This window comes from Petaurus breviceps, unplaced genomic scaffold (assembly GCF_028583685.1).
Source record: "Petaurus breviceps papuanus isolate PSGF00001 unplaced genomic scaffold, PetGlider_PUasm1.0 90633, whole genome shotgun sequence".
Lineage (NCBI taxonomy): Eukaryota > Metazoa > Chordata > Mammalia > Diprotodontia > Petauridae > Petaurus > Petaurus breviceps.
In genome coordinates, this window is record NW_027187293.1 from 2,450,796 (window position 1) to 2,463,346 (window position 12,551).

Sequence of the window (12,551 nt, forward strand, 5' to 3'; positions counted from 1 at the left end):
AAAGTATTATAATAATATAATTAAAATATATGCATCTATAAAATATATAAATAATTTATAATAAAGCATTTCTCCCAGGTGGAATAGTTATTTCTGATTTCTTCTGATACTTCTTACCTTATTGTGATACCAAAACTCTCACTTTTCTCCATATCAAACAGCTCTAAAGAGGATCAGCTTGCAACCTTAAGCTAGCTTGTTCTTAGATCACTAAGTATCATTATATCATTTCAACTGAGTTGATAACCCGGTCAATGGTATGGTCATAGGCCAGCTGGCTGATGTTTCAGGGTTTCTGACAGGCTTATAGAAGTGCTATGAGTATCTTGGGGCCCATAAGTACCCCTTCTACCAATGTATGACAGTGTGGCATCTCTCTTACTTTGCTGTCACCCTTCCCTTCCCCTGTGCCCCTGAAGATGGATGAGTTGTGCTTTGAGAGGGGTTATCATACTCTATCAGTATCCTTCTTTTCATTTTTGAGTACTGACAAACTCTCCAGCAGCAAGTAGCTATTATACTCTTACTCTTTGATGTTTAATGTCTTGTGGATTATTGTGCAAGTAAATAAAATGATGACTTTTTGTAATCTTCTTTTGGTAATAGGCAATGTTTTCTTTTAGAAAAGGTGGAATTGGGCTTGCATTGAAGAAGAAGCTTGTAAAGTTATTATTTTGTTATCACCATCATCATTTTTATCATCTTCACTGAAATAAAATTTGTCTGTGGAAGACAAATGGTTAAAACTATAGGTTGTGTCCTGTCCAATGGCACATTATTTGAACTCAGTACAAATGAATTATAGTATAATTACCTGAGAAATCATGCTCCAATGTATCTGTCTTATGTTCAAAATCAGTGTTCCATCCACCAGTACAGATTACAATCCATTCTCATCTCATTGCAGATTGCTACTGATCCTTACCTTCTCTCTGTGATTTTTGTCTATATTCTCCCATACATCCATTAAACACTACTCAACACATTGGAAGTCTTCCTCTATGTTTTTAAATGATGTGTGGGTACCAATAAAGCATACTGACCATCCATTTATTATTTCTCACTTTTGGTACATGGTTGTCTCTTCTTTTCTGATCATACATTTCCTTGATGATATCTTTTTTGTTATTTTTGGGGGGGTTTTTTGTTTGTTTTTTTGGAGGGGGAAAGGTAGGGCAATTGGGGTTAAGTGACTTGCCCAAGGTCACACAGCTAGTTTTGTGTTAACTGTCTCAGACCAGATTTGAACTCAGTTACTCCTGACTCCAGGGCTGGTGCTCTATTCACTGCGCCACCTAGCTGCCCTTTTGACCACTTCTTGCAATAATATGTTGAAGTCTACTTACGTACACTATACATCTCTTCATTACTCTTTGAGTCATCCATAATTTTGATAATTCTGAGATCATGGTATTCCATTGTGAAGGAAGGGAAGATTTTTGTTCTCTCCCACTGTAGTTGATGTAATCATAGAGAGGAAAAAGTAATAACTGAGATGACGAGGTATTAATCTGTTAACAAGGTATTAATACCTATTGATAGTTTTATTAAGTGTGAACATATTTTGCTGATAGAATTAAAGGGAACAGCTTCTTTGGACAACCTAAAATTGGATATGACTTTGCAGGGTTTCAAATATACAGTTTGGGGGCAATACACACCCACAGGGTTACCCTTAGAACCTGAAGTACCAGTTGCCCTCTCAGGACAAAATCTTCAAATGCTAGGAGAAATTAGGGAATTAACCCAGAAAGAGTGTTACATCTTGATTTATAGCCATGAAGCATCATCAGGTTATCTTAATATTAAATTATGAATCCAATCCTATTGAGCAATATAGGACTTAATATTTCCAGGTGCTACACAGGCAGCATGATGCAATGTAAAGGGTGTCACATTAGGAGTAGGAAAACCTGGATTTGAATCTTGGCTCTGCAAATCTTCAACCTTAGTTGAACAAATCCCTTCTTTTCTATGGGCCTTAGTTTTCTTATTTGTGAAATGAGGAAGTTTGAGAAGATGAATTTCCAGGTTGATTCCAGAGTTAAATCTATGATCTTATAGTCTCTCTGACAAAGATTTAGCATTAACTTCATGAAGACAAGTGGTTTCCTTCAGAAGCAGTGTAGCATAGAGATGGGTCAGGAAGATTTAGCTTTGAAACCTGCCTGTGAATCTAGGTATGTAAATATGAACAAGTCAAAGGTAATTTTGAGAGAGGATAATAATTAGCATAGTCATTCATATATATGAGAACTTGGAAGATCTTAACATTTAAAGGAAATCCCTTTTCTATGTAAACTCTTCCCAGGAAACCTGGAGACCACACATCTCCCTGTTTTATGCCTTACTTAATATTGATAATCATGTGATCATTAAAGAAAGTTATATCTGTGGTTATATCTATTAAGGACCAGAAGGACCATCAAGTCTTCTTTGAAGACATAATAGTATCATTTAGGAATAAGGCTAGGCTTTGAGTTATGGAGCTAAATGAAAGGAAATACAGTTTATTTATGGAGGACCAGATCTCATGTGCATTACATTAACAATGAGTTTTGTTCATTCAAAGCTCTCTCTCCTCCCAAGATTACCCACAATGTAGATTGAGAAACATATTAGCAGACATTGTGACTTGAAGTTTGGAATATGAGCAATGTACACTAGTGGTGAGGAATTATGGAAGACTCTGGGTATGCCTTTGTCAGGTGTGATTAGTAGTATCATTACACAATTGGGAGAAGGACTCGCTTAGACTCTGTTAGTTGGACACTTAGGGGAATTGAGAGCCAAGGCTTTAATCTGGAATACTATTAGTGGTCAGATTGGGTACAAGAAATCTGGCAGCATCTTCAAGGTTACAGATGATCCCATTTCATAAAGAAATACTGGTAGAAGCTATGAGGGTTCCTTAAGCCTTTGGCAATAAAGCCACAATTATAGTATTTGGCAGGATTTTATTTAATAATTGATTTATCAACATAGCAATAAAACACTGCCATTTTTAGTGGGACAGTGGTCAGAGCACTGGACCTGGAGCCTGGAAGACCTGAGTTCAGATCCCACTTCAGACACTTACTGTGACCTTGGGCAAGCATTAACCTCTGTTTCCCTCAGTTTTAAAAGTGCTTGGTTCCTAGTAGGCAGTATATAAATACTAGCTGTTGTTATTATTCTAGCAATAATAATTATTATTATTACTATTTTGATGGTAGAGTTTGGTTTAAAAAACCCAGCAGATTTTTATACATTGACTCTTGACAACTCACATTTTTTTTGTAGCCTGTGGCTTTCCCCATAAATTTATCTAGCAGATCTACTGGAGCAGGGATCCTTACCTGGGAGCCATGAATTTATTATTAAAAATATGTTGATAACTATATTTCTGTACCCAGTTTCCTTTATAACCATATGTATTAAATTGTATGTATTTTTAAAAAATATATAAGAAGGGGTTCATTGGCTTCACTGGACTACCAAAAGGAGTCCATGACAGAAAAAAAAAACTTAAGCCCTCTACTCTAGAGACTCAATAAATAGCTCTGATAAATTGGAGACATTTGTAAATGAGAGTATACAATACTCAGTGGACATTGAAGCAGACCCAGGAATAGGAAAAGCAGCAGGATGATAGATGAAAACAAAAGTTCCTTTCTTAACTGAGTAAACTATACCCGGTTAGATTACACATAGCTTCCTGTATGGAGGTTGTCTGAAATGTATATGAGATATAACTCAATGCATTTATCATCTCCTGGAAATAAAATTCCGGGAGCTTTGAATTGAGGCTGAACCTGAAAATGTATCCAAACTTCCATATCTGATACCTCAAACAGGCATATTCTCCAAAATTTCTACAGCAACAGCAGAAATGACTCACTCTTATGCTGGCCCTCTAGAGAGGAACAGGAAATGTATATGATTTCATCTGGTAAAAAGATGCAAGGATGCTGGCAAATAATGCTATATTGAAAGGGACACATCCTATAGGGTTGTACATGAGACTTAGTTGGAGAAATCCATGCCCCTTCCTTAATTAGATTTTACTAGAGACAACCAGAAATGGCTTGAACATCTTTTTCTGGTGGAAATTGGGTAGGAGTGGGAGTGTGGGAGGAGAGGAGGACCCTTAGAAGGGGCAGGCTATTGACATGGTAATTCAGGAAATTACCCTCATCCCTCACCCAATGGAGAAAATGAGGAAAGCAGGGGATCACTATTCTTGGAGTCATGTTTAACTGAGATATTTCAAGGAGAAGGGAAGTGAGTTACTCTTCATGATAGATGCAAGACTCACTACAGCTCAGTTGCTTTTGTATGGAATTAGTTGAGAAGTAGAGAGAAGAAATGACCCTTGAAAGCCTTTGGCATAAGGAGAAAGGTATAGCTACAACCTCTGTGTGTGGGGAGTGTAACCCAGAAAATGTTCCCATTCAGTGTTTGGTATTTTCTGCCAGTGTGCTTATTCATTGGGAAGGCAGCTGAAGGGGCCCTGTGACACATATGTGTCTTTTTCCCAAGAATCTGATGCTGTGCTTAGTAACTGCCCCAGGGTATGGGGGCAATTTATTGGGAGGGTAGGTGATACCATGGTAATTCACATAAAAAGCCATGAATCAGTGAAATCAATCTGAGATTTTCCTCCATCCCTTGAGAGCTCTAAGTGCTACATTCATAATATTGTACCTATCATTGTATGTTCTTGAACTTATTCTATGTTTATGATTTATGTTTTCTACCTTTCCATCTATCTTTGTTAGTCTGTTTAGCTCAAACATCAATAGAGGAATCAATATACCAAACATCAAAATATCAATATAGAATGCTGCCTAGTGTGGAAACTTCCACCTCAGATATAGAAGGGCAACTTATCTGGAACTTAAATTCTCAGTTTTCTGAATGTCACTGAGAAGTTAAGTGACTTGCCCATGGTCACATAGTTTGTGTCAGTGATAGTACTTGAATCCAATTTTTCCTGACTCCAAAGTTGGACCTTTATATATTATGGCCTCTCACCATAATTTATAGGTGCTAAAAATGAGCACAATCATAGTCCTTAGAGAAAAACCTTTTGGGAATACAGATAGGTAATCTAGGGATAGAATAACAATTTTCAAATATTCTAATCATATGTCATTAGGCAGGTTATATGCTCATCACAAAGATCAGGAACCCCTTCTGTCCCTATTAATCAATGCACTTCTGGCCAGAGGTTTGGCTTTGTCTTTAAAATGTTGTGGGTTTGTTAATGAGAGCTTATAGGATCTCACACTTCAATACTGCAATTGTAACCTTCATCAGAAGCCTCCATTAGGGTGCTGATAAGGTACTTTTCATTCAACTGAAACTTTTCAGTGACAAAGGAAGTTATTCACTTGTACGTTGTTTTGAAGACTGTCAATCCTTGGTAATTCATCAGAATATACACAAGGCAGCATTTATAATATGTTTGGATTCTATTTTTAAGCAAAGGAGAATAACTGTGTTTTTTCCATATAACTGTAAATTTCCATATATGTATATGTATATGTATATGTATATATATATATATAAGCATCAATTACTGTTCCTCTTAATATGTGTTTCAGATTGATATCCAGTTGTACTGGCTCCCACAAATCTTTAAGGTAAACTTTCCCTGCTTGATCCTCCATCATTAAATTTGGAACTAAACATAGAGGTAGTAGGTCTATAAAATGTCACTCTTGGAACCTATCAGCAGCCTGGAAGTAAAGAATAAGCTAGAATAGGTCATAGCATTCAGTTTGCTGGTAGATCATTGAACATCTATATAATCAATTCAAGAAACATTTATTAAATAGTCATTATTATTCTAAGTGCTTGGGAAACAAATACAAATAAAAAGACCACCCTCAAGAAGTTCATCTTCTTTCTGATAGGGGAAGGTAACATAAAAAAGGAAATGAAACAGCAAAGGAGGGAGGGAAGTAACTCCAAGGTTGAAGTGGTGGAGAATTAAAGATGAGTGGTCTGGATATTTCCAAAAAATGGAATTCCCAAAAGGAATTTACCAGTGGGAGAAGGAAGTGGTAGGAGCTGAAGGAGAAGGAAGCTGAGAAATGAGAGCAAAGTGTAAAGAGGGAAAGATGGCTGGTCTCAGTCCTTTCTCAAAAGGTAACATTTTGTTGCTGTTGTTCAGTTGTTTTTCAGTCATGTCCAACTCTTCATGACCCCATTTGGGGTTCCCTTGGCAGAAATATGGGAGTAGTTTGCTATTTCCTTCTCCAGTTCATTTTACAGATGAGGAAATGGAGGCAAACAGGGTTAAGTGACTTGTCCAGGGTCACATAGTTATTAAGTGTCTGAAATCATATTTGAACTTAGGAAGACAAGTCTTCCTGACTCCAGGCCCAGCATTCTATGCACTGTGCCACCTGCCTGCCCCCAAAATACAGCATAAAGAATGACAAACATATAATTCTTATATGAAGAATTACAACATTTTCTTCTTATAGATCAAGGCTCTTAAAATTAATCCATCAATCAATTAAGAAGCATTTATTAAGTACTATTTTCCAGACCCTGTGCAAAGACAAAGAAAGGCAAAAACACAAAAACAGTTCCTGCCTTCAAGAAGCTTACATATTAAGAGGTAAATAGCATGGAAATAAATAGGTACTTACAAGATGCATTCAGAGTAGGACAGTAGACATAGAGAGGAGAGCCCAAGTGACTGGGCAAACTGAGAAGTGTTCCTATAAAAGGCGGCATTTCAGCTGAGTTTTGAAAGAAGCTATAGATGAGGTGAGAACAGGTAAGAAAACAGGGAATTGCAGGCATGAGGAATAGCCAGTTCAGAGGCATGGATACAGAAAGCAGAGAAGAGTGTAGTGTGTGAGGGAGAACAAAAAGCTAATGCTATAGAATTATGAGTGTGTAGATGAGGGTAAAACGTGAAGGAAAAAAAACTGTAAAGGAAGGAAGGAGTCAGGTTATAAAGAGCCTTGAATGTCAAATAGAGAATTTTATACTTGATCTTAAGGGTAGTAATGCATGGCTGCCAGTTATTGAGCAGTAGGGTTGTAATAGTAATAGAATTTAAAGATCCCCTGTATTGGCTTGGTTTATGGATTGATCTTGTTAAAACCCAGAGCTTGTGAATCCCATTTGAAGGATGGACTTGTTGACATGAGAAGAGAGGGCTGAACTGGGAGGAGCTGGTGAAGTGAATTTAGAGAGGCACAAGCAGAGAGAGAGGCAGAAGAATTTTTTGGAAGCAGCATCGTGGAGGTAGAGAGATGGAGAGGATTGCTGAGGGCCAGTTTGAACTGCCTAGGACTTTTGAGAGCTGCCACCCAGAGCTGCCAAGGACTGAGGAGACATGGCTGTTATGCTGGTACTTTGTCTGTTTTGATGTTGTTTTGCCAGATTTTTCCACTGGTGAAGGACAGTCCTATTGTTGCAGAGGTCCTGGAACTTTGCTGCTCCTTCAGGGGTCCAGAGACTGTTCTGCAGACAGAGAATGAATTGTGTCCACTGGTGAAGGACAGTGCTGTTGTTGCAGAGGTTCTGGAACCTTGCTGTTGGTTCATAAGCCCTGAAGAAGGATTTTCTTGTTGTATGTTTACAGAAATCCTGGAAGAGGGTTTTGCTAATGTTTTCAGGGGTCCTAGGATTGTTCTGCAGACAGAGAATGAATTAATGAGGATACTGGCAATGTATCTTGCGGCTTTGCTAAGCTCTGTCTCCCCAGGAACAAAGATTGCTGAGAACTTGCCTCGGGTCAAGATGAAGAAAAGACCTCTCTTTGGATATTAAATGCTGTGCTTAAGCTTGTTGTAACTCTGGGGTAGATGGCCTATTCAGTTGTGATCCAAGGGTGGGAAACTTTTGACTTTTTTTGTGTTCTGTGACTGACCAAATGAATGTACTTTGCTTATGATTGGAAACTAATCTCCATTTGAGATAGAGGGGCTTTGTGATTGACTAAATTGATGTACTGCCTAGGGGTGGAGTAGTACTTAGAAGAGGGACTTTGTGATTGACTAAATGACTGTAATGTCCAGGGGTAGATTAGTACTTGGAAATTATTGAATTACACATGGTGAATGCTGTATTTTGAATTATGCTATATTTTGATTTTTTCTGTTCTTAATTTGTCACTGAATAAAATGGAGAGCAGCTATGCTGGTATTTTGAACCTTGGGAAGTTGCCTTTGCTTGGCATTACAAGGGTGACATACACTATAGAATAATCACTTTGGCACCTAAGGAAGATAGATTAGAATGGGGATGGGTTTGAGGAAAAAGATAAAGTAGAAGGCTATTCAATAATCCCAAGAGACATAATGAGGACTTGAACTAGGGTGACAGCTATGTGTGTGGAATGAAGGGGACATATATCAGAAATGTGAATGTAGAAATGGCAAGATTTGGTAAGTAATTGGAAAAATAGGGTGAGAGAGTTAGAAATTAAGATGAATACTGAGGTAGTGAACCTGAAAGACTAAGACTACAGTGATGCCCCCTAAAGTGAGGAGGAAGTTTGGAAGACAGGAGAATTTGGGGAGAAAGACAATGAGTTATATTTTGGACATGTTGGCTTTGAGATACCATGTAAAGTGGGTTTGCTTTACCTCCACCAACCTTTGAAGAGGTGAGAGGCACTACAGCACTGTCATTGTGTACCTTGGGGTGGGGGACAAAGAGAATGTGAAGTAACCCAGATCAGAAAAGAAATTATAAATGAGGGACTCCCTTTTTCCCCCCTAAAAGTCAAAGGCAAAGGAATGTGGATTGGTTATACTGGCAAGTATATTAGTGTCCAAGGAAAGGAAAGTTCAAAGCCCTATTTAAAATATTCTGATTAAGTTAGAAGGCTGCAGGCCTGCAGAATTGTTGATGTAAAAGGTATTCTATTTTTAATTTCACACCTAATTGCTGTATTAATGATTCCATCTTTATTCTGTTGTGAGACTGAAGTCATTAGGGAATAAATTTGTGAAACTGAAGGTGCTGCAAAAAAAAGTCAGTTCATAGCACAGTGCAATATGCTATCTTTACCAGTAACATTTGTTTTCATTAAGAGAACACAAAAATCATGACATAGCTATTATTTTTTTAGGTCATAAATGAATTAGAAATGAATGAAAGTTCCAGGTATTAGCTCTGCCTGGTCTGTGCCTTCTATTTAGTCCTTAGCTCTTTATTATTGTCTTTTCCAAATGACATTTTTGGCAAACTCACCTCCATATTGTTTGGCTGGGATTATTTTTAACATTTTTATGAACTCAAATGACCTTTCATTCTTGCTAATGCCAGCATGGCTTACTGGTATGCTCCCAAGCTTGGAATTTCAAATAATCTCCAGAGGCATTATTAAAACTATAACTCCCATTAGAATATATGTCACTGATGAATTTCCCAGACTTTGCTGGTTAAGAATTGGAGGTAAGGTAAATGTAAAATGTTATCCTCAATCTAGTATAAGGCTATTGATCAAACTACCAAAGAAGATGTGATGTATTCCCAAAGCAATTTATTGAATATCTATTAGTTTCTGAAATCCTCCAACTGAGATCAGAGAAAGATGAGTTGCCCAGTTCACTTATTTGGTACTGATAAAGCCAAAATTGTAGCTTTAATCTTCTCTCTGGAACAATTGGCTGTATTAGGTCCCACTGTACCTTTAACCTCTAGCAGCTTCTTTCAAATGGCTGCCATTAATAACAAGTGGATGAGTATAGATCAATGAAAATCAATTTGCCTTTCTTGGAAAAAAACCAAAAAACCAAAAAATAAATTGAAACTAAGAGTGAAAGTCTTAAGGAACTTTGATAGTAATTGTATCATGAATGAATGATAGAACATTCATATTTTTCCTCCCTTTCTACTGTCTTCCAAGTTGAAATGACCTGTGGTCAAAACACTAATGACATAGCTTCCTCACCATTAAAACCAGAATCTATTTAATAGTATTTGTTTCTTACAAAGTTATTTGAAGTCCACAAGACTATTATTTTTTTTTAATTTAGTCTCTGAATTTAGAGTGTTTCTTCAGTACCTAATTTCAGTCAAGAGTGTTTGTCTATCTGTCTGATAACATATTAGAGAAGTTACAGGGGGAGAGATGCCTTCTAATTTCCTTTACCTAAAAAAGAAAGTTTAAAAAAATAAAGTAATCATTCCATTTGACTTCTCTCTTCCATAAAGAACTGATGGATTTAGAAGCAGAGGACCTGAGTTTGAATTCTGGATCTGTTACTTACAATCTGTGTGACCTTGGGCAAGGTACTTTTCCACTCTGGATTTCAGTTTCCTCATTTGCAAAAAAAGGGAGTTGGATTATTTGAACTCTGAAGTCTCTTCCATTTCTATATCAATGAATATATGTATAAATGTTAGTATATATACATATAATGCATACACATTGTGTATGCACACATACCAATGAATACATCTTTCTCCTTTCTTTCTTCCTTCCTTCCTTCCTCTCTATCAGACTGATATGAACCCCTACTCTTTTTTTTTTGCTTTTTTTGTGGGGGGGGGGAGAGGGCAGGGAAATTTGGGGTTAAGTGACTTGCCCAAGGTCACATGGCTAGTAAGTGTTAAGTGTCTGAATCTGAATTTGAACTTAGGTCCTCCTGACTCCAGGGCTAGTGCTCTATTCACTGCGCCATCTAGCCGCCCCAATGAACTCCTACTCTTGTTCTTTAGGCTAGTGCGCTGATTCTAACCTATGCTCACACTGGAAGATTTGGTGGTTCCTAGAGATGGGCTAATTCCATGTATCTAGCACTCACACTTTTCTTTCAGAGTCCTAATGGTGACTCTTCTGTTGAGAGTTATTAAAAATCTGAAAACATATACAGAAAGTTCTGCTATAACTCAACATATACATTCCTAAAAATCATTACACTGCAAAATAACACAATAAAAAGTAGAGAGCTTATGAAGAAAAATGGGATTAGGGATACAACCCTCAAAAATATCAGTGATAAGTTGAAAAAAGATAGTAATGTAATAAAAATGGTAGCATGGTTTTAGATGTTAAATGGTTGAGAAATAGATTTATCATGGTGGTGTCTACCTGAACTCTGGTTCCCAAAGGGAGCAATCTGGCAAAATCAAGTTGCTGCATGAGTCTTGATTGCTGTAGAAGGTAGGGCACTTCAGCCAAGGTAGAAGTTGGGGATGGGTGGTTGAGGCAGAACAGCCTTCCTCAGCCCACAGCTCCTAGGATATACAATAAATACAGCACTTTATCTTGAAAAAGACTCAAGTTTTGCTTGTGGAAGTAGGCATTGGAAGGGTTACAGCTTTTGAGTTACTGTGAAGTGGTGCAATTTATTATGTTTTCTCATAGTTTCTCATGGATGAAATCATGCATAAGCAAACACAAAATTTTCATTATGCTCAAATTGTTCCCTAATATATCAACCACATTGGAATGAATTCAACTTTTCAAAAAAGCATTATAGAAGAAATGACTTACAACATTCCATACTTATGACTTTTCAACTCTGCAAAATAAGTAAGGACATTTCTCCTCATATCTTTTCTTTGGAGCCATGCTTATTCTTTGTAATCCTTGCAACTTTCGCTTTCATTTGTTTTGTTTGTTCTTTCCATTTACCTTGCAATTGTATTATTTTCTTGGTTCTATTTAATTCAATCTTCAACAATTCATGTTAATCTCCTTTTAGCAATCAAACATCATATACAAAAAGGATGGCAGCTTATACACATATGTATATATAATATATGTGTTAATATACATACATACAAATGGAGAAATTGCAGAAATTTTAGCAAATGGAAAAATTTTGAATGTTGTGGATAAGTTCATTTACCTTGGCAGCATACTTTCCAGGGATGTATTCATTGATGACGAAGTTGAAGGGAGCTAGCTCAGTGTTTGGGAGGTTCCAAAGGAAGGTATGGGAGAGAAGAGGTATTAGATTACCTTCCAAACTGAAGGTCTACAGAGTCATTGTTATATGTCTATGAAACCTGGACAGTATGTCAGTGCCATGCCAGGAAACTGAATTTCTGCCATTTGGATTGTCTTAGGAAGATTCTGGAGATCATCTGGCAACATAAGGTACCAGACACTGAGGTCCTTTCTTGAGCTGAACTGCCAAATATTCAGACTCTGCTGCAGAGAGTACAACTCTGGTGGGCTGGCCACATTATTGGAATGCCAAATGTATGTTTGCCTAAAAGACTATTTTATGGAGAGCTCACACAAGGCAAGCACACACACAGATCACAAGAAGCAACATAAGGGCACGCAATATCTCTTTGAAGAACTTTGGAATCAATTGTGAGACATGGGAGACACTGGCAAAGGACCAACCAGCATGGCATGCCCACATCAAAGAGAATTGCAGTAGTTCAAAAGAAATGTGAGATGCACAAATTTAGAGACATCTCCACTCCAAATGTTCATAAGGACTATATGTGTCCAACCTGTGGTAGAGCATTCTGAGCACATATTGGTCTGATCAACCACACAGTTGGTCACTGTACTTTGACCTCAACATAGTGATGCCATTTTTTTCTTCTTTGAGCATGAAGGACAACCA